The sequence below is a fragment of the Urocitellus parryii genome, chromosome 3 (assembly GCF_045843805.1).
Source record: "Urocitellus parryii isolate mUroPar1 chromosome 3, mUroPar1.hap1, whole genome shotgun sequence".
Taxonomy (NCBI): Eukaryota; Metazoa; Chordata; class Mammalia; order Rodentia; family Sciuridae; genus Urocitellus; species Urocitellus parryii.
Genome location: NC_135533.1, coordinates 128,801,099 through 128,824,345, shown reverse-complemented (window position 1 = coordinate 128,824,345; position 23,247 = coordinate 128,801,099). Strand labels below are relative to the sequence as shown.

The following is a 23,247-nucleotide window of genomic DNA, read 5'->3' as shown; positions in this document are numbered from 1 at the left end:
TGGGACGGAAAACTGACTAAAACACCCCCAGCATAGAAAATAACCATAGCAATTTTAATATTTTAATTTCTTATTAAGTTTCTTATTCAAAGCCAGACCATATATAATCATATTTTCACTTAGTGGTTATGATCTTCTCCTAAGGAAGACATGTATTAAGCAATCCCAATTGACAGAATGGAAGCTGAGGAAGGCTAAGTAATCACCCAGAGCTACACATCCGTCATCTAGACCCCTGACCCACCATTTCTGTGTGAAATCCAAGCTAATTTACCACTGAATTCGAAAATTCTTTAAATTTCAGACAGGTTCCAGCTGCAGTATCACATGTACACTTTTATGACTCTTTTGCTCAAATCTGTAATCTTTTCAAGGTTGTATTAAGAAACTGGGGGAGGCCCCAGTCACTGAGCCGCCGCAGAGGACTCAGCAGCTCCCCCTCGAGCCCCGCCCCCCCCTTCTCCCGCAGTCGCCTTCCGCAGGCCGTTTCCACAGAGGAAAAGGAATCTTACGGTATGTCCGCTATCCAGAACCTCCACTCTTTCGACCCCTTTGCTGATGCAAGTAAGGGTGATGACCTGCTTCCTGCTGGCACTGAGGATTATATCCATATAAGAATTCAACAGAGAAACTGCAGGAAGACCCTTACTACTGTCCAAGGGATCGCTGATGATTATGATAAAAAGAAACTAGTGAAGGCGTTTAAGAAGAAATTTGCCTGCAATGGTACTGTAATTGAGCATCCAGAATATGGAGAAGTAATTCAGCTACAGGGTGACCAGCGCAAGAACATATGCCAGTTCCTGGTAGAGATTGGACTGGCTAAGGACGATCAGCTGAAGGTTCATGGGTTTTAAGTGCTTGTGGCTCACTGAAGCTTAAGTGAGGATTTCCTTGCAATGAGTAGAATTCCCCTTCTGTCCCTTGTCACAAGTTTAAAAACCTCACAGCTTGTATAATGTAACCATTTGGGGTCCGCTTTTAACTTGGACTAGTGTAACTCCTTCATACAATAAACTGAAAAGAGCCATGCAGTCTAGTCTTGAAGTCCCTCATTTAAACAGATGCCAAGCAGTAGGTGCCTGTCAGTGTCCACCCTGAAACAAAGCAATAACGTGATGTTTCAGCAAAGCCCAGAGCCCCAAGATCAGATGGCTGTGTCTGACCAGAAGCTTCTCAAGTCTCCCTCAGCTGAGGCCCCTGCCCTAAGAGTGTCATGACCTGATCAGGAGGAATGGGGTAAGGCAGCTGTACCACTAGAAGGGGGGCCTTTGGTAGTTTTGGGGTTTTTTTGTTTCATTTTGTTTTTTAAAAAGAATCCCTTGTGTCTAACTTGACCAGGTGGGCAGAACTCAGAGGCCATCTTCCTTCCAGTGAGGTGATGTGACATCTGGCTTGCCACCAAGGTCTTCTTTTTGACTAGACATATTCAAGCTAAGGGGTATCCAAAACAACGGAATGTGAGGCCAGCTTAATATCAGTTAAACTTTTGACAAGGGAACAAATTCCAAACTGATGTTATCAGTCCTGTAGCTAGCTGTAGAGCTTTGCAACTCACTAGCAACAGCTGCCCAGTGCCATGTGAAGTGATAAACTGGTTTTTGGTTTTCTTTTTCCCTTCCAGTTTTAATGTTATGTAATGTATTTAAACCCTTATTTAAATAAAACTTGTTTTCAGAAAAAAAAAAAGAAACTGGGGGAGTAAGTTTAGAGTGATTTCCAAGAGGAAAGTTTTCATTGGAGATCACATGCCTTAAGCTCATATCATAATTTAACTTTTTTTTCAAAATAATTAACAAAAGGATAAACTCTTATTCATTTTTCCAAATTGCTGAAATTATTTTTTAAAATAGTGTTTTGTGTTCTGTAGCAGCTCATCCCTGCAGTTTTAATGCTGCCACTCCATCTTCCATCTTTTGACTGAATTGCCTGAAGGTAATTTGCATATCATTACAAATAATTACTTGCAAATTTCACTAGTAAAGCTCAGCTTGTAACTGTGACATCTTTCCCTAATAATGGGTTCAAAATAAACAAAATTGCATTCATTGATCTAAAGTCAAGTAAATATTCGGTAAACTCTATATATCCAATTCAGGGAAACAGAAAAATCTCAGTCTCTGGAGTTGGTGTCACACTGTCCAGAGCCACTTTTTAGAGCTTGTTACTTCTTATTCTAAATTGTCACTGGTCACAGCAATTGGGATTTTGGCAAGAGACCACCTGGATGGAAGGTGTAGTGAGGCCATACACAATCTATTCTTTTTTCTTTATTCTCTAGGATCATTACCTATTAGAGAGAAAAATGATAGGTCTTACCAATAAAACACAAATTAACTTAGTCTTCGCAAAGTATAAAGTTTTCGAGTCATCTGTTTATGTGTTTAAGAACAAGAAATATGAATATATTTATTAATAGAGTGATAAATAATTCAACCTTTTGCTTTGGTTCTATATTAATGTCAGTTAATAGCACAAGACAGGAGCAAAGGCAAATGGGCAGTAGCTGCTGGGCATCAGGAGCCCTGGTGTGGGTGTTGTGTCCTGGGAATTTTCTCCAGTTTCAGAAGCAGACAAATGAGCTTGGTGGACACACACACACACACACACACACACACACACACAGGATACCTAGTGGAAGGAGGTGGTTCACACTTGTGGAAATCAAAGCCTGTTTGTTTGTCTGTTTTTCCTTGACATGAAACTTTCAGATTTTTTTTTTCTTTTAATATGTCTACATCAATATCTTTATAAGATTCTTCCTTGTTAAATGACATCATTGTAGAAAGCACTGTAAATTTACATGAAGTTTGAAGACACAATATAGAGAGAACGTGAAGTTTACCCACTTTCCCCCAACAGTGCAGAAGTGTAACACCGTGATCACATTAAAGACATCAATGCTGATACAACACACCAGTCTCATTCAGAGTTCCTCATCTCCATTGGTCCTAGCCTCTGTGTGTCACCTGTTCATGTTTTCATCACATTGGGCTCCTGAGCAGGTACATCTTGGTCAGGATCCCTCTTGATGATCTTCTGTATCTGCTCCCCTCAGTCCACATCAGCCATGCATAAACCCTGAAAAGTGCTGATCTTGTCCTCATTTCTATAATTTTGTCACTTCAAAGCTATTATGTAAATGAAAACCCATGCCATCCAAACTTTGAGGACTGGCCATTTTCATGACGTGTAATTCCCTGGAGACTGGATATATACAGCAAGAGCTTCCTGTGATACCACTAAGCAGGCCCCATGGAGTGGATGGGCTCTCTTATTCAAGAACATCTACGCTGTTTCCAGCTTGGGTCAAGGCCCAGCCAATCAACCCACAACAAAACCCAAAAGAGCAAAAAGCAAAAACACAACTGCTAAGGACCACCCTGTGGAGGTATTGCACTTTGCCCAGACAGATGCCCAGGTGTAGTTGCTGGGTTGTGCCGTGATTGCTATTTAGTTTAACAAGCATCTCCCCTACTGCTTCCCAGTCACTGTAACAGCTTTGCATTGTCACCGGCTCCTCCTGACAGATTGGTTCTCTCCATTCTCTCCACATCCTTGCCAGCACTGGGGTTCATACTTTATAGTAACATTGTAGCTATTCTTCTGGTTTTACCTAGTATCTCAATGGTTTCAGTTGCATCCTTCTGATGTCTAATGATGTTGAACACCTTGTATTGCCCCCATTTGTTATCTGTGTGTCTTCTTGAAAAAAAATATCTATTTGTATATTTTGCTCATTTTTAAATTTTATTTTTGGCTTTATTTTAGGTAATTTTTATTTATTTCTTTTTGTGGGGGTATTGGGGCTTGAACCCATGGGTGCTTTACCACTGAGCCACATCCCCAGCGCTTTTTTTTTTTATTTTGAGATAGGGTCCCCTTAAGTTGCACAGGGCCTCCATAAATTGCTGAGACTGGCTTTAAACTTGCAATTCTCCTGACTCAGCCTCCTGAGTCCTTGGGATTATTTTATGCAATTTTTTGAGTTGGGAGAACTTTTATTAGTTCTGGGGAGTGACCTTTGTGAGATATGTGGTTTGTGAATATTTCTATCAACATAGAGCTTGTCTTTTCATTCTTTTAACTGTCTTTTTCAGAGCATATGTTTTTAATTTTAATGAAGTTGAACTTCTCACTTTCTCTCCCAGGGATCTAGGGGGTTGCAGTGTGTCTAGGTTCTTTGTGTTTTGTTGTTGTTTTGAAAATCAATGCCCAGTACTCTCCATTGAAATGACTGTCAACTCTACATGGATTTGTCTTTTCACCTTTGTCAAAGATCAAACTTCATTTGACCATGTTCATGAGGGTTTATTTCTGGTCTCTCTGCTTCTTGATCTGTGTGTCTGCTTTTCACTGATATCCTACTATATTGATTACTGTCATCTCTTCAAAGAATTTTTGGCATCAGGAGGTCTGAGTCTTCAACCCTCATAATTTTTCTGCCTTCTTTTTGGTATTCTAGGTATTTTGCTTTTCCACATGACCTTTATAATCTATTTGCCAATTTCACAAAATTTGGGAATGCATTTTACTTATAGATAAAGTTGAAAATAATTGACATATTAATATTTATCGTGCACTGTATAAACTGAGAATATTTCTTCATTTATTTATATCGTTCATTTAAGAAAATCAGTTTTTCGGTTTTCAGTATGTTGGTTCCTTATACATTGATTTTTTTAGATCTATATGAAGTATTTTTCCTGAGGGTTATATAATGAATAGCATTGTTTAGTTTTTCCTCTCTAATTTTAATTTTCCATTGCTTTTATATAGGAAATACTTTGCTATTGTGAATTAAGCTTGTTTTCTGCCACCTTGCTATATTTACTAGTGCAAAGTTTTATTGTTAATTATTTGAGATTTGTACAAAAATAATTATGTAAAAAGAGTCAGCTGTCTTTCTTCCTTTCCTAAAAGGGGGCACTCTATTTTTACCTCTTGCTTCCTTTCACTGTACATAACCCCCAGTCTGAGGTGGGCCAGAGTTCTGAGAAAGGATGTCCCTCTCTATTCCTGATCTTAGGGGAAAGTTTCCAATTCATTACCCCTTAGCATGATGTTTACTACACTTTTTGTTTCTTCAGTTTTTTTAAATCAATTTCTGGGACTTCTCCTTTTTACCTGGCTATGAGGTTTGATGGTGTATATCTGGTGAACTCTGTCAAGTGATCCCTCTGCATCAATTTATATGAGCATGCACATTTAGTCTGTTGATATGGGGGAGGCCATCGAGTGCTTTTCCAATGTTGAGTTAGCTTTTCAAACATGAAATAACTCCACTTACTTGAGTGTTTGAGTCTGTTTACACATTATTGGGTTCAAATCACCAACATTTTGTTAAGGACTTTTGTGTCTCTGTTCTTCATGGATATGGAACTGTAATTTTCATTTTCTTAAGGTCTTTTCATGTCTTTATCTGGCTTCCTTCTTAATACAGGTCTGTTTGTATCCCTTGATTTTGTTCCCAACACCCAAGTATTTTTAATTTTTATTTGAGAATTTTATCTGAATCCGTTTTTCATCTCTTAGCCTTATCAGCCCAGCATCCAGAAACTCATCAGAATTTCCCTGCAAGTGCTAGTCTCAGTTTATGTCTCCCCCAGCCTTGGATCCTGTAAGCCTATGGCTTACTGGGTGCTCACATCCTCAGATTTCCATGGAATGTTTCCTTCTACCTCAGTCTCTTGGTTTCCCTGAGAGAAGTCACTGACTTTTAGCTTTCCCTCTCTTCCTTATCTTAATGACAGGAAGTGGTTGTCTCCAAGTTCCTTAAATGTCAGCAAGGAAACTTAGAAATCCAGGCCTGAAGCTTGTTTTATCAGATATGTGCCAGCTGAAAGCATTAATGCCCCCACCCCCCGCATTTGGCCACCAGAATGATCACAGCCCCAGTCACCCAGCTCTTCTTTCTCCCTGGCTCTGTAAGACCCCTAGAGCAGGCCCCTCAGCAGGAAGTTCAATTATATACAGATGTATATACAATACAGATATACAATGTATTATATGTCAGGCAAATTCCAAACAGTTATTCTCCAACCCAAATCTGAACACAAAGCAGAGGCCCATGAATCCTCACTCCTCATGACACAGAATGACGCTCAGTGTGGCTGGGGAGTCTCTGCCGGCTCCTTCCCACCCGGTTCTCCAGGCAGTGCCCATCTGCCCTCAGCCAGGCCAGTTCAGTGCCATGCCCAGGACCTCACAGCTCTACTTCCTTTGCTGGAGGGCTATTCCCTCTGCCCACTGTGAGGTCTCCAGTCCTTAGATCTCAAGACAAGTGCCACTTCTGCAGGGAGTCTCTGTGAGTCCTGAACTACTGTGGTTCCTCTAGGTCACAGCCCTCATTTATAGCTGCAATTTCCCTTTGCATTATGTGAGCATTTGACTTACATTTTGATTTGCATCTCTTTTCTCCACTGAAATGTAAGGGGGTTCTCAATGGCCTGACATATTCAGTCATGATAGTGTCCATAATTAATTGAAGAGTCAACCAACTGAGTGCTAATGGAGATGAACAGTGTTCCTGATATTATCTCAAACAGCACATTCTACATATGGACTGAGGGCTTACACTTGGCCAGGTGCTGTCCTTTGCATTAAAGATATTTTAGAAACACAAAATAAAGAAAATGCTTCTGTTGTAGTGAATACTATTATTGAGAGATGCACATAAAAAATAGGGACAAATGATGGTTTTTTTACAAATATGTTAATGGAAATTTTGATAAATAATTAAATATTATGTAGCATGGAAAAGTAAACATGCATAGATTCATGTGAGCATGATGTGTGTCATGTCTATGCTGTGTATGTGGACACACATGAGCACACATGATTATGCATGATAAATGTGTATCATGCACATATTATGCATGCATATATTCATATATGTGCATTTGTAGTTGTGTTTTTATATATTTAGTTCTGTTCAGAAATGGCATGTCCTAACTATGAAGATGGTTATCTCATTGGGAAGATGAGAATCATTTGGCATATGTTTTCTAGTTATTATTATCAACTTTATTCTGTTTTAATCTTATAATTTCAACATAAAATCATGATTTTAGTTGATATAATGGCTTGAAAAATAACTGATTTAATGAAACTGCTCATAAAACCCTGTAATTTTTTCTATGTATTTTAGCAATATAATAATCTTATAGTTAAATATATTTGAGAAATAGTATTTTAGATAATGTCATTAGGTTTTAAGTTAAACTAAATACTAAGACAAAAGAATATTATAAAATTAGAGTTAAATGGGGAGTGTATATATAATTAAACTTAAGTGTAAATTAATATAATTCAATATACAAACAACCAATGATGCATTAGTGCTGCAGTCCGGCTGCAGCAAAATAACCGGGGGGTGATGAGTAACTTGTGTACATTGGTACAGCAGGAGTGGGAGCCATTTATTGTAGGACAGGAGGGGTATATATACATTCCACACAGCTTATCTTAATTAACTTAAACTAGATACAGCAGTCAACCAATAAGGAATCTCCACACTTAATGGCTCACTGGCGTTACTTCACAAACCACTCCCTCTGGCAAAATGCCAGGCACCATCTTGACTTCTTTATAGACCCTAACACATTAGCCATTATATATCAGAGGCACAGAGTGATTGAGGCCATGTTCTCCCACAAAACAATTATTCAAGGGCCAGTGAAATTCTCATGTTTTCACACTTCCAAGATAGCATCACTGTGATTAAAAAAAAATATATATATATATATATATATATATATATGATTTTTACTCAAAATGGAGTTTTTTGAGGCTCCCTATTTGTTCATGCTTCTATCATTTTGGAGAGGTGACCACAATATGGAGAGGTGACCACAACAGGCCAGTTCTATTTTTCTGAAAAGCAAACGTGATACCCCAGAGCCTAAAGTTCCAGAGTGGTGGTGGCTGGTGGGTGGGGGTGGGAGGGGGCTCTGAGGCCTGGGAGGGAGACGATAGACACTGGCAGGAAGTAGTCACTGGGGAGAACACCGTTTCTCCATGGGATTGAATCACACAAACACGAAGTCACAGAGAAGAGCACACCAACTCCAGGTATGAGCCACCAGGTGCCTCGAAATTGCTGCAGCCAGGGGCTGGAGTGTGGCTCAGTGGTAGAACCCTTGACAGGCATGGACTAGTCCCTAATTCCATCCCCAGGACCACAGAGCAAACAAACCAACAAACAGGAACACAAAAGCAAAAAGCCTTGCAAATGCTGCAGTCTGTCCCCGACTCCCAGAAACTAAGTATTGAGCACTGCTTAGTTGATGATGGTGGATGACAACAGGGAAGGGGAGTCATCCAGGAAGCCTTGATGCCTAGCAGATTGGAGCCCAGCAAATCCAGATGGCAAACAAGGAAGCCAAGGAAGGTGGGCCTCACACTGCAGTGCAGCTCTGAGAAAGCGTTGGCCCGTACAGCCTGGAGCTGCCGGGAATACATGGCGGAGGTGCCCCTTGTCCAGGGTAGAATGGCCAGTACCCATCCAGGGCCTCTGCTTAAAGGGTTGCAGGAGGAGACCGCAGCCCAGGGCGAATCTTTGCACTTGAGAAGAAGTCTAGATTGTGGGGTTCCTTTGCAGCACACCTTCCTTTTAAAATTATTTTAAAATATTCTGGATAATAGAATAGGCTATAGTTTCAGAATAAAAGGAGAAAATGTCTATAAAATAAGGGGAAGATGGTTGCAATTTCCCAAAGTGTATTCCTCAAAAGCAGTAGGTCTGAATATTTGGATCCTATTTTCTGTGTAACTATAAACCTTTGCTTCTAGTCACTGGGGGTTGAATGGTTACAGCCAAGTTGCCTGAAATGGTTAAGCAATTTGTATTTCAAGTAACATTTCCAAGATATAAAATTTACCATGAGAAAACGAAAACTCAGATTATGTGTCTCTTATTGATTATGTGAGTTCTAAGACCAAATTTATAGGATAGTCATAGATTTTACAAACAGAACTCCACCACACCATTTTGATACTCCGGGTGCCTGAGCTCCCCTGCACCCCAGCTGAAGCACTTCTAAAGCCCTGGCCCCACAACAGGGCCATTTCCTTCCATCTCAGTTTTACAAGCCACTGTGAAATCCTTCACAGCCCAAACCAACACCTTTGAAACACAGCTGCTCTATTGAAATCGATAATCCATTAGCTCAATGAATGTACTTGACTCCTGTAAATTTGAGAAATGTTGGGTCATTTTGACAGTTGCAGCCGGAAGCCTTCAGATGCTGACTTGTGGCCAGGTTGGGCCACCTCTGGTTGCTCACCTAGCCAGGGGCAGTCAGGCTGAGGTGTATTTCAGTAAAAGCCTAAGTAAACAAGACAGTAAGAGACCTCCCTCAAAAAAATTAATAAATAATAATTAACTGCACAGAGCAATTCATTTTCCCTTGAAATGGGTAAGCAGGTGCTGGACATTTCACCAATTAAATCGTGAAGCTGATTCTGCAAGGTCCACTTTGCTTTCTTAAGGGTATCTTTTTAACAAAAATGCTGATGTACGATTATTTATTTGGCTGGTTTTCCTGCTTTCATCCTCTGTCATGAACATTTCATGAAAAATGTACCCTTTTCTCCCTATCTACTGAAAACCTAATGAGCAAAAAATGTGTATGCATTTTACACACACACACACACACACACACACACACACACAATGTTGTGGGGAGTGCAGAGGGTGTAGACCGAGGGTGGCTCTGCACTGTGGGTTCATGTAATGTTCTTCTGCTGGGTTCTGTGCTATCATTACAATCAGAATTCCTTCTGAAAAGAAAAAGAGATGAAATTTAAAACTCAAGAAAAAAGCAAAACAAAGGGAGAGAGAATCTGGTGTTAAAGTAAAACCAAATGAGATGTGAAAACAATAATTACGAAGACTGGAGTGGATTCTTTTCCCCCAGAGCAAAGTTTCCATTTGTTCCCATTTTTTCTCACTGTGCAGCAGTATCCTGGGTCCTGAGTGGGGGTCTTTAAATGTTTTTATGAGGTGCAAGGATTTCAGGAACAAGTTGGCTTCCTCTGAAGAATGCAAGATTGTTTTAACATAATAATCAATCAATAAAATCTCCTATAATAATAGAGAAGAACAATGAGATTATCTCCACAGCTGTGAATGGAAACATTTTTCACCATCCAATATGGATTCCTATTATAAAGTCTCAGTAAACCAGGAATCAACATTTACTTCACCAACCTGCTGAGAGGTTTTGACAGAATTCCCACAGTTGACAGCACAGGTAGTGTAAAAAACTACTGCCTCGTTCCCAGGATGGGAACATCAGTACTTCTGACCAGTGGCCCTCTTCAGGACTGTACTAGGGCTTCAGGGAAGTGCAATAAAGCAAGACTAATAAATAAAGGACAGAGAAGATCGAAAGGAAGAAGTAAACCTGTCTGAGTTGGCAGATAATATGATCCGTTATGTGGGAGAACCTAAGCATTTTTCTAAATGCAGCTAGAGTTAATAAATGAGCTTAGCAAGATTGAAAGATACAAGATCAGAGTGCAAAAAATCACCTGAATTTCTATGCACATGTAATGAGCCACATCAAATTGAAATTGAGAATACAATGCAACTTAAAGAAACAGTGAAATATTAAATACCATAGTATAAATTTATCAAAAAAGAGACACGTCATGTACATTGAAATATCAACTATCAAGGTGGTAGTTTATTCCTGTACATTGAAATATGACTATTGAAAGAAGACATAAAACTAGGCACATATATTTTGCTCATTCATTGAATATTTGAATACTCTAGAAGGTGAATTATTTCTTTAATCATCATCATCATCATCATCATCATCATCATCATCATCCCCAGTTATGGATTCATGGAAAATTAACAACTAACTAAAATTAATAATCTCATTTTAAAAATTATATTATTTTATAAACCAGAAAGCTACAGAGTCAAGTGCAAAATGCAGGAGCCATCTTACGCATGTGTGGGGAGAGCTGGCTCAGTTCTTCCTGACTGGGCTCCGAGTTTCATTAGCTCAAGTAGCCAACTCTGTGCATGCACCATGCCAGGTTTCAGAATGATGTTTCAGAGTGAATGGTTAATGAATGTATCTGAAAATAAAAATGGACACAAACACAAAATAAAAATAATGACACAAACTGGTCATTATTTTTTATTTATTCATGGATTCAAGAAGCATTCTATTAGATCGTGACAGGCACCTGCTCTGATCACCAGCTGTCCATCTCTGAACACATGGGAAGGCTGCATTTCTTCACTTTCTGGGAATGAGCTTGTCGAGGCAGTGATGTGGGAAAGGAAGTTAACACAGCCTGCGTTTGGTGACTTCGATCTCCACTCTCATCCCTGCATCAGACTGCATTACCCAGAGAGTCCAGAGGACCCGTGGCCCTTGCTACCAAGACCCACAAATCATGCGGATCATTGGCATGACTGCAAAAGAATTTCTTTTTGCTTTAAACTCCAGACCGTCAAAAAATTTTTCTCTGTTGACACAGCTGATGCTAAATTTTAGAGTTTGGGGGCAGACATTCTCTGGCTTGCTGCCCAGCTTTGCTCTCTCAGCATGAAAGCCACCATAGATAGTATGTGAACCCACAGGAAGGGCTGTGTTCTGGTGAGACTTGACTTAACAGCCCAGGGATTTGGGTTGCCTCTTGCATGCGCCATCTCTTTAAACACTGAGTTTTGAGGTTACTGCTCCAACACAGCCTTGCCCACCTTGACACAAACAACCATCACCCTCTTGTAGTTGTGGGTGTCTATGAAAGGGGTGATCTCTGACCTTAAGAAATGACATCTAGGAAAAATGGCTGCTGAACACCGAGGCACAATGTGATTGACATATTGATGGATGTCTGTGTAGCATGACATATTGATGAAGAGTCTGCTTATTTTTTTTAACTAATAACAATTTTTTTCTCCTCCAATGTAATACACCTCATCCATGTTAGGATAAAACCTCTTGCTCTTTTCATACTTCTCTTGCTTACCTTTTCCTCATCAGCCACCAAAAGTGACTCTGTGAGGACCTCCAGATTCTATCACCAAATAGCCGAGTGGCTCCTAATTCAGAATACTGTGTTGTTCCTATCTTTACTTCTTCCTTCACACACAGAAATCACCTACATCAAAGATGCATTTTATGACTTGAATCACTTGCAAGGAGCATCCTAAGTCACCACTGAGTTTGGGAGGTACCACCCAGGGTGCCGGCTGTCACCCAGACATCATGGCCCTCTGCACTGAATTTCAAAACACCTCCTCAAGACCTATGCGAATGGCACTCGTGTTTTATCTTCATGGTGGGATTTGGTACAATAACTACTTTCCCCTGTAAGTTTTGATATCTTCCAAATTTTCTCTAATAAGCATGTGTTACCTTTGTACTAAAATGAATTTATTTGAAGGAAAATATATTACCACTGTTATTCTTCATAAGCCTCCTAATTATCGGGCAGATATTACACATTTCACGCCAGGTTGCACACGACCAGAACAGCAGGTCTCTGCAGAATTCTCGGGAGCTAGGACGGCAGGTTGGGTTTAGCTTCTTCGTACTGTTTCCACGAAGGGGGTGACTGTCTCTGGCAACGTGGGGAGAGGACTCATAGGACAAAGCCTTGCCTCAGAAAGTGACAGGATTGATCAGCAATGTCTGATACAGATTTAGGACAGGTAAAATATGGAGCACCTAGCGACTGACTGTTGGGGTCAGCACCGTTGCTGACCCTAATGGCAGCGCATTGATCAGTTGATAATGATTAATCATCTCCACTGATGCTAATAAGAGGAACACTAAATCATTTGTTTCACAGAAAATCTCTGTGCTGGTGAAGTGTATGTAAAGCCAGCACAAAGACTCTCCTCCTGCCAGAACCTTCTCAGCATCCTGAGTCTAATGCACAGTGCTCGAAGCCACCACCCACATCACCTGACACCAGGGTGGCCACCACCCACCCACCAAAGAGTGAACTTTGAAGAAGTGAATAATGAATTTCTTATTTTCTCTGTATAAATAACACTAAAGGCGACATTAAAAATGCAACTGAGCATTTATTCATATATGCAAATCATATTTCCAGAAAATAAATTGGGAAATTAAACTCATCAGCTCAACCCCAAGCTAAAAATTACATGATTAATCCTCACTTTGTTTTCCTTTAAGCAACATACAGACTATCAAAAATTTGAATCTGATAGGCTACTAAGTGAATTGCTTAAGGAAAGTAATACAGTTACTTTTACATTTTGTTGCATAATAGATAAGCAATTCTGTTACCTTGTGCAGGTGCTTTTATATAGAGTAATTTATTTCTTTCCATGCGCATGATGTTTTATCATTATTTGAAATGGTCTTATTGTAACATCACTACCCTATAATTGATGTATAATAAACTGTGTATGTTTAACGTGTACAATTTGATAAAACTTGACATGTTTATGCCCCAGAAAGCAACACCACAATAAGGATAATGTACACATCTCTGCCTCCCCCAAGGATTCCTCCTGTCTTACTCTAGGCAACTGCACAATGCCTTCTGGTTGCTACGGATTCATTACCCCCATTCCTTTGTACAAACAGGATCATGCAGAAAGTAGCCATTTGGTTTCCCTCCTGCTCTCTGTGTCTATTCCATATTCCTTCATGTGGGAGTGTTGCATAGTCCCGTCCTGTCCCCTGAACACTGTGTGTTCACCTGCAGAGGCATATTGGGGCTCCTGGGTTTTGGCCTCTGGGAATCTGCTATGAGCATCATGTAAACCCTGCTGTATGGCTCTACCCACTCCTATCTCTTGGGTAAATATGCTGGTGTGATGGTTGGTTGTAGAACAGGTGTGTCTTTGACTTCTTATGAAACTGGCCAACTGTTGCACAGTGTCATAGGGAAGGCATGATTCCTGCATTTCCATTAGTGATGGATGCTGGTTAGAGGTGTTCTGCATTCTTGCCAGTGATTGGCATGGCGAATCTTCCTAATTTGGGTGTTCTCAAAGGAGCATGGTGGTATCTCATTGTAGTTTTAATTTGACTTTTACCAGAGGGTAATGTTTAGTATCTTTTCATACATTTATAGTAAATATTCTCATTTTGATTAGTTTATTTAGTTTAATGTTATTTGGAAGAAATTTCCTATGTTCTGGACTGAAGATCATTGTCAGATGTATATATAATCCACAAACATTTGCCTCTATCTGCCTTTTGATCAACAATCTTAAATTTTAACTCAGATGTATTATGTTTAAATATATTATGTGTCAACTTGAGACAGGGTACAAAATTTTGACTTCTTAAGAGTCATACAGTTTTCTCCTAGGAGCTTTATAGGTCTCTGATGAACTTCAGTTAGTTTCATGTGTGGCTGCTGAACAGATAGTCGGCTTAGTATGTATTTAGGTGCTGAGTTGTTGCAAATCTTCTCAGCGTCCCTGTGCTTTTTCTTTCTGGGATCCCACTTCTGCCTCTGCACCCGAGACACTCCCAGGGCTCTTGGCCTTGCAGCCATGATAGGGCTTCACTGCTTTCTCCTCTTTCCATGTCCCATTGGCCCCAAATGTCTGACACCCAATCTTTGACACTCTTGCTTCATACACTTTTCTGTTTCTCAGAAAGGTAAATTCAAATGCTGCTTTTTATATGGTCAGCAACAGAAATTTTTGTTTTTTATTCAAAGTCTATTTTAAGATAAATTCCCTATGAAGTTGACAAAAATCAATGCAAATTCCAAAAATCAATAGGTGACATGCTATTGAATGATCTCGATACTCCAAGTTCCTTACCTAAAGTGTGTACAGAGTTGCTGCTGTCCTATTTACACAGTTTAGTCTTTCCTGCCAATCAATTCATACCAGTACCTGAAAATTAATTAATTTATACTGAAAAAAGCATCCGGGGTTCAGCTTGAGAATTACGTTTCCCAAATTAGTTTCACATCAGCTGCATTCATTCTTTCAGTAAGTGGTTTTCTTGTACAGGATTATAAATATGCACAATCTCATTTATAGACTCACATGTTATAGGCAGCTCAGGTTGCCTGAACGTATGCATAAATGTGCAACATTTGCATAGCAATTTAGAAATATTTACTTTCCAAACATTTTCCAATCTATCATCCTGTCTTATGTTTTGATATTGACATGTTCATTGGCAAGGATTTCACAATTTTTAAGACCCCTATAATCAATTTGTAGATATTCTCTTTTTTATATAAAATAAGCCAAACATGTTGTTCCAATTGATCCATCTTTCCTCTTTTTCAATGCTTAGGGAATTTTTTTAAAACACTATACTAGAATACCAATTATGGAGAAGAATGAAGAAACTAAAAATATATGTTGGTGAACGTATTCATATTCCAATATGCAGAGCTTTTATTTTTTAAACTTTTTAACAGTGTTGCTTTAAACTAGCTGCTGTATTTACCAGAAAATGCTAATTCAAGTAAAGTCTTTTGAAGTTTACTTGAAAGAAAAACCTGAAAATATTACTGAGGAGGAGTCACAGCCTTCTCTGGATTTTCCTGGAGTCATTCCACTTTTTTTCTTTTCTTCTCGATCAGAATAATGCAACATATGGTCTTGTTCTAAATGTCTATAAAAAACACTGTGTTCTCCTTTAATACTTCTGATATCATTAGCCCCAAGAATTTGAGTGATGTTTTGAGAACACTGCTCTTACAAATATGTTTGCTCTTATTTTTGCTCCAGTAGAAATATAACTGCATTATTACTAAGTTTCCTCCCCAAATTGCTGTGGATAAGCAAAGTGCAAGAAGCAGGAGGGATGAGAGGGGTGGATAAAAGGGAGGGGAGGTTGGAAGGACACGAGCTGCATTCACCATCTTATATCAGCTACGTGACAGACTCTAGTGTGAGCTGAGTTGCTTCTTATATTAGCTATTTTAATCCTATTTAGTATTCCTGGGAGGGTCCTCCTAAGGTTCCCCGAATTCTATGCACAATGGCAAATCTGTTCTGACTTACACTTGCCTGCTGTGTCGCCAACAGTGGGCTTTGCACTTTGAGGAGGTGATCACATTGGCGGGTGTGATGGATATGGTGGCTCTTCCTCATGACACTCATTTACGTTTCCTTGTTGATGAGGTGCAGGGCCAGGACTTATTACAAAGCCCTGGCTTTTCCCCAACCACAGGATACGGCCTCTGAAGAGGAGGCTGCCATGTATTTGGCAGTGATCATAACACTCAATAAAAATTAGCTTAAAATAACATTATCTTGGAATCAACACTAAAGAATGGATGCTGCCAAGCCCAGAAGAGCTGAGACGATTACTAAAATGGAAGCCTAAAAGGGCAACGTTCTACCAATTATCAAGATGTATTATTTCTCTCCAGCAATTATGACTGTGGTATGGGTTCAAAGCCAAATTGACCACTGGAGTAATCTGATGGCCTGGATAATCTGACTCTAACTGGATGTGCTGGAGTTGGACATGGAGTAAAACTTGAAAATGGTAGCAATGTAACAAATAGGTCACTTTTTATAAGTAGAAATTCCTGCAGCTAGATCCCTGCCTCACACCATACAGGGACTTTGATGTAAGAAGCTCCCTGGGTGTACCTTAAATATGTGCAGACCTTCTATGTCAATCTTGCCTCCATAAAGTGATTTAAACAAAGGAAATTAATTAAGTACATATTAGAAGCTTTGTGAACACCTTTGCACAATCATGTATGAAACAAATGCTAGATATTTGTCGAAAAATTAATTAGGCTGGCTTCAGAATTTGTTCTGTGTAGAAAGGAGACTTTTTCTTAGGAACTTTTAAGTTGTCTAATGTGTGGTCTCAGTTATTTAAGTAGTGAAGACATTCATTTAGAAAAGAAACAAAATTCAAAAAGGCTCTTGAAGAGCTGGATGCTTTAATTCAATGTAATGAAGGAACATGTCAGGGACACGGGACTGGACCAGCAACTAGGCTGCTAAACAACATGGAGAAGAGACTAAGCCAAGGCAGCTGGAAAGATGTGGGTAGTGCATTAGAGCCTCAGGTGGAAATTAACACTGGAAATTGTGTCGAGGAGGAAGCCATGGTACCTGCTTGCTAATATCTCCAAGCTCATGAGCAGAAGATGTGGGACACAATTAGCTGCTCACCAGAGGTTTCCAAGAAAACTGTCCTCAGGGGAAAGGGGGCCCTTGAGGACCAGCACAGCAGGTGACGGGGGTAGTGTGGAGAGGAACACAAGGGCAAGTTTCCTGAGGGAGCCCAAGCCAAGTAAAGAATCAGTCATCTCAGAATCTGCAAATTCAGCCCGGTCCTAAAAAGGGGTTAAATCCTATCTGAAAACCAAATCTGACATTAAATGCTGTTCCTTCTGACAAAAGTTGATTTATCTCATGGAGGCATCAATGTTAGTAAAACTCTGTTGATGCCAAACAGAGTCTGGGGTGGGGCTCTTAGTGCTTCCTTCTTGGCTGTCCTCAAGTGGTCACCCATGACTGAGCCAAGATGCACTGTCACTTCTTCCTCTGAGCATGAGAGGCACCCCACAATATTCAGGCTTCTGCATGTGACCTGCTTTGCTGAGTAAGGCATCAGTAGCTTTGAGGTTCAGGTGAGTTCTGGGCTTCACCTGTGCATGAGCACACAGTGCCTTTGGATGTCACTGACATTTAAAATGGAGCCAGTCAAGTGACAGGATTGCATTCCCAGCCTCCTGTCTGGATGTCACCTCATTGTCCCCAGCACCCACTGCAGAACCTCCAGGTGTGCTTATACTCTGAATCTCTCTTTCCTGCCTTCACCTGCCTTCCAGCACCTGCTTTGTTCTTGTTTCATAGAAGCCTCCCCTGCCCAGTGCATTAGGTGGACACCAGACCAAGACCCCTCAGTTGGCCATGGCTGGGTGCAAGCCTTCCAGGGACCTGAAATACCACACGGCTCCCAGTGCAATCCCCACTGGGTCAGTGTGAGAAGGCAGACTGTGAGGACATCTCAACTCAGAACTTCTGAGAGGACGTTTCTGGGGGACCTCAGGGCCTGTGGTCATCCTCCTTCAAGTTGTTTTTTCTGTCCTTGTTGAATTACGAAGGCAAACTGGGATCCAGAGCCAAATTGCTCAGAACAGTAAAGAGAAATGGTGACCTCGTACCACTCTTCCTCCCACAGACGGCTTTACTTCCTCCTAAGTGGTTGTTATATTTGTAAAATATTGACTTCCAGAACTGCCAAATCGTTACCCAGACCAGAGCACCCCTGTCTCTTGATAGAACTTACTGTGTCATACAGAAAATTCCAAATGAGCCTATCTTCAGTGGAGTCTTATCTCAGGAGGAATCAGTGAAACTGCTGGACCTCACTGTGGCCTAAACCAGTTTCTCTATAAGAAATACGAAAGTAATATTCTCTTTCTAGTTCAGTGTTGGTTACACCACCAAAACGATATGTTATTTACTTTTCTAGTTTTCACAATTCCCAGATAGCAATGCCTTGAACCATTTCTATTATTAAATAGATCAAAGATGCACTGCCTAATTTAAAAACTGTCACTCACATGAATTTTAGTTATGTGTAAATTGAAACAAAATGGAAAACTGATTTTTTTCCTCCCAAGGCAATAATTCTTGACATTAGCAAAATCTCTCCAGTGTTGAAATACTTCAAAAGTCCCAAGTCAGAAGGCTCTTTTAGGATGCTTGTCTCAATGTGGCCCCAGGATCCTGCTCCTTAGAGAATGGGGTCCTGCTGCCAGCTGCCCACCCCACCTGTGTCATGCTCACCCCCTGATTTTCTTCCCTCCAAGTCCCACGATCCCACCTCCTGAAAGCACATGGGCTCAGCATGCCCACTTGTAGCCCTTCCCCTCCTCAATCACAGGAACCTCATTTCCCAGGGTCTTTGCCTCTGGGTAGTGCCCAGGTCAGCCTGACAGGAGATGGAAGGTCAGAGGGGAAGAACCCAGGGTTTTCTCTCTTCCCCTCTCTGCCCTGGGCACTGCCTCTGCAGGTGGCCCAATCTCCTTTATGGCTCCATCTCCCATTGTGTTGGTCCAGGATTTCATTCCAAGTTCCAGGTTCTCAGCTCTCATATCACTACCCCCTCACCTCTAGCAGGGAGAAGGCAGCTTGTGTGGGTTGCCTGACTCTCGGTGGCTCTTCATATCTTCCATTTGCTCTGGAACAAGTGCCCTGAATTCAACCCTCTCTGATAGAAATACCTGTGCTTTCCCCTTTCTTACTAATGCAAGATGAGACAAATTCACCACTACGAAACTCTATGGAACATCTATTTTTTGCCAACAATGAGAACATCCCTTTGTTCTATGAGAAGACACCTGTCACCGAGGGCAGTGTGTCCTGGGCTGGCCACACACCACATAGTTCTGCCTGTCCTTATCTCTCCCTGTGGGCTGGCACCCACCATGGCAGTCCATTTGTGAGGACCCCGTTGCTTCCTGGCTCTCATGCCAAGCAGGTGGTTCCAGACACAGCACCAGCCCCATGGGCATCTTCAGGAGTGGCTCTAGCCTCAGGCTTTATGCACCCACCACCTCCAGGGAAAAACTTCAGAATCTTACCTTTAGGTTGGTTCAGGTAAGCTGCGTCCTGCTCTTTCTTTCTTGGGGGAGGCAGCCTCAGCCCCCTTCCCTGTCTCAAGGCTGCCCCACACCACTCCACTTCTTGGGCTCTGCGACTTCCTGTCCTTTGTGTGCACTTGTTTCTCAGCATTCAGTGGCAGCCTAGAAATCCCCGTTGGACTATGGGATTATTTCCTATCACTGGTTCATGGAACCTGTGAACATCCCTTGGTAGCATCCAGGACAAAACATAGAGGAGAGCTAACCACACAAGGGGTCTGATGGTGACAACCACGAGAATCTGCCCGTCGGACCCCACAGGGCATATGATGGTAGGCATCAGCTGCTCTGTCCTCAAAGCTGTCACCAAGTCTTTGACTTTTTAAAATACCATCATTGAGAGGCGATTCACACACCGCAGCCCTTGCATTCAGTGTGCACAGGTCACAGGTCTTCTCTCCGTCTGCAGAGCTGGCAGCCTACACCTCCATCAAGTTTTGAATATTTCATCTTCTCCCAAAGAAGCCCGGCAAGCTTCAGTGCTGTCCTCCACTCCCCAAGGCCACAGTCCCAGGAATCCCTTTACCCGATTTCTTTACCCAGAGACTTGCTTATTCTAGGTGTTTCCTAAAAACGGGATCCTGCAGCCTGGGTCTGTGTGCTGTCCTGCCACACTGGGCATTCCCTGATGGAGACTGTCCTGTGCCTCTGCATTGGCATTTCATGGCCTCCCCGCACATCCATCACATCCCATTCCTCTTTCTTTCACAGACACTGAACTTAAGACTTCTCTCCTGTCCCTCTCCTGGCTCTCCATTTGTATCTCCAGAGGCATCTCCCCTAGAACATCTCTTGCAGTTCTAACCTCATCTTGGTTCCTGCTCTTGGAAAACCCAGATAGCACCAGTGCCAATCTGAGGAAGAAAATATGAAATATGGGCATCAGCTGCTCTGTCCTCAAATGGTCAAAGCCGTGGGCACCCTCCCCAAACTCCCCAAATCCCCTCTCCACTTAGAGCTGCCACTTCTCTAAATCTGGTTAGTCATTATCAGTGGCTCCTTAATTTGGAGCTTTGGGTCATCTGCAGCATGAAAATGTAAGCGTGCTGTTGACAACTCTAAGAGGGAACACCCCGAGAGGCTCAGCTGCATCTAGACTCAGACAAACCAGCCCTAACAGTATCATTAAAAGAAAACTTAATCTATTCCATTATATTTTACATAACTTAGCTCAGTAAATCCCCTGCCACCAGCAGTACTGATGTTAAACAGACTTCACATGTAACTGATCAATATTAAATTCCTTAAACATCTATTCTAACCTCAGAAACAAGCTTCATAACTACTTTTACACAGCTCTCTTGCAAATAATCCATCCTTTGTAATCACCATTGATTTCAAGTGTGACAAGAAATTTAATTTTATCAAATGATGACATTTGCCAAATGCACAAAAAATGAATTTTCCTCTGATTACGGGTTTTGATGATACTGAGTTTATTCTCTGCTCTCTAGCGGCAGAACGCTGCCATCAATACTTTAATCAGATCAAAGAATTGGAGCTATTAAAGAGAAGAGGACAGGTTCCGAGAAACAGCTAGGATGTGGACTGGATCCACGGAGAGCTACAAGTTGAATTTACATTGCTTATTTCAACAAAGAAATATTAATTTTATGTCTTTGGCTGTGGTCTCATGCAATAACATTTCAGTAAATGTTTTAACTTCAGTTTCAATCCAGGAAAGTGAAATTGACATTCTGGGCATTTGATGTTTTTATACTCTAAGCATTTTTTGGTGCATATTTGGAGTTAATGGGCCGTGGTGACTTTTGGCCTGTCCTTCCAGCTGGGGACGGCCTTGCTCAGGCTGTATTCCTGGCCTGGAATAACAGGGCACTTTCAGCCCTGGCTGTTATAATCTTATCCGCAAGGGGGCACTGTTCTTTTTTGAATTGATGTGTAAACATCCAAAATACTGGAGTCTTCAACAGCTCAAAGGAAAACACTCATTTATTCCTCAGAGAACGTTGGAAGACTTTCCTTTGGAAAACATTTGAAAAGAAAGCCAATATTCCCCTTTAGAAATCAATGTGGGGGCTGGGAATGTGGCTCAGGCGGTAGCTCGCTCGCCTGGCATGCGTGCGGCCCGGGTTCGATCCTCAGCACCACATACCAACAAAGATGTTGTGTCCGCCGAGAACTAAAAAAAAAAAATATATATTAAAAATTCTCTCTCTCTCTCTCTCTCTCTCTCTCTCTCTCTCTCTCTCCTCTCTCACTCTCTCTTTAAAAAAAAAAAAAAAAGAAATCAATGTGGGCTGCTAGGATATTTTCTTCAGAGAAACATCATTTTCCAGTAATTGAGAGACAGAAAATGCTTTATTTGGCAATATCTGAACCAAACAACGAAAGTTTTAAAATGCTTTTTCATGTTGGGATGCTATCAGATACTTTACTGCACTACTCAGACCTAGGAGAGACAAGCCTTTTTAAACACACACAAAAAAACTCTGGCACCACCAGAGTTTAACAGCTAAGTCTTCAAGAATCTCTCCCTGCTGTATCCTGAGTGCCAGCCTCAATTGCAGCTTCCCTGCTCAGAAACTCACTTGGAACCAGCAGCACTACCATGACAGAAGTGCCATCTCTTTAATTAACATGGAGCCCATGATATGTGTTGGTTTCTAACTGTAGGGACAAAGGTCCCTCGAAACATAGGTGTCTTTGCCAAGGGCTGGATCTCTGGGAGCTGCATCCAGGAACAGGTACTCTGCAGACATTTCTGACCCCAAAAGACACAGGGACCGAGCAGCTCCCACTTGAGCTGTCCTGGCAGTGGTCACCCAGGAGACACCTGCTGCCTGTACCCTAGCCTCATCCTGTGCCCCTTCATTTGTGGCTTGTGGACGGCCACCTCCTCACCATACCCTCACCTGAGGGGAACAAGCTCGGTTTCTTTCCCTTCTTCTTATTCTAATCCCAACCTAGAGGCTCTACCCTCATGACCTCATCTAAATCTGTGACCTCCCGAAGACTCAGCCTCCTTGTGAAGTCAGGAGGATGTAAACACGCAGTCCCTGATGGCACCCTGTCAACACTGGCTGCACGCATATACCACTGTGTGTGAAAATTGCCTTAATTGAAATATGTAAAAATGTTTATGCTTTTTATGACCTTATTTTAGAGTGAAGAATCATTTTGGGCCTAAGTCAAGATAGGAAGAAAATGATCTTGCTCGGCCCTGGCGATCCTTCAATATACACTGCCTCAGGCCAAAATGCTGACGAGCAAATCTCTGTCCATGTAGAAATTATAGTTCTCTAGGGGTATGGACCTTTGTGAATACAATGGAATCTGTGAATACCTAGAATGTTCTTGGGAGTGGGACCATACGTCTGGAAGTTGAAATGGCATCTGCCTCAGCCTGGGCTATTCCCAAGAGTCAAGTACTGCTCGACCACATGCACAGGCCATTCCAAGGGTGAGCTGTGGGTCCAAGGCCTGGTGACATGGCCCTGGGACCAAACACTCCAGCCCACGGGAGGCCTTTGTAATAAGGTTTTATTGGAACTCTGCCATTTTTTATGTGTTGTCTGTGGCTGTTTAATTCACATCAGCAGAGCAGAGCCAGGGTGGCTGATCCCATATGGTTGGGAGGCCTAAGATATTTACAATATGGCCCTTCACAGAAAAGTTTGC

General features: G+C 41.5%; 1 pseudogene; it reads left to right on the top strand.

Annotated features, from left to right (window-relative positions):
• The first annotated feature begins 515 nt into the window (after positions 1–515).
• LOC144254019 (eukaryotic translation initiation factor 1 pseudogene) lies at positions 516–1,300 on the top strand (annotated as a pseudogene).
• Positions 1,301–23,247: the final 21,947 nt, after the last annotated feature.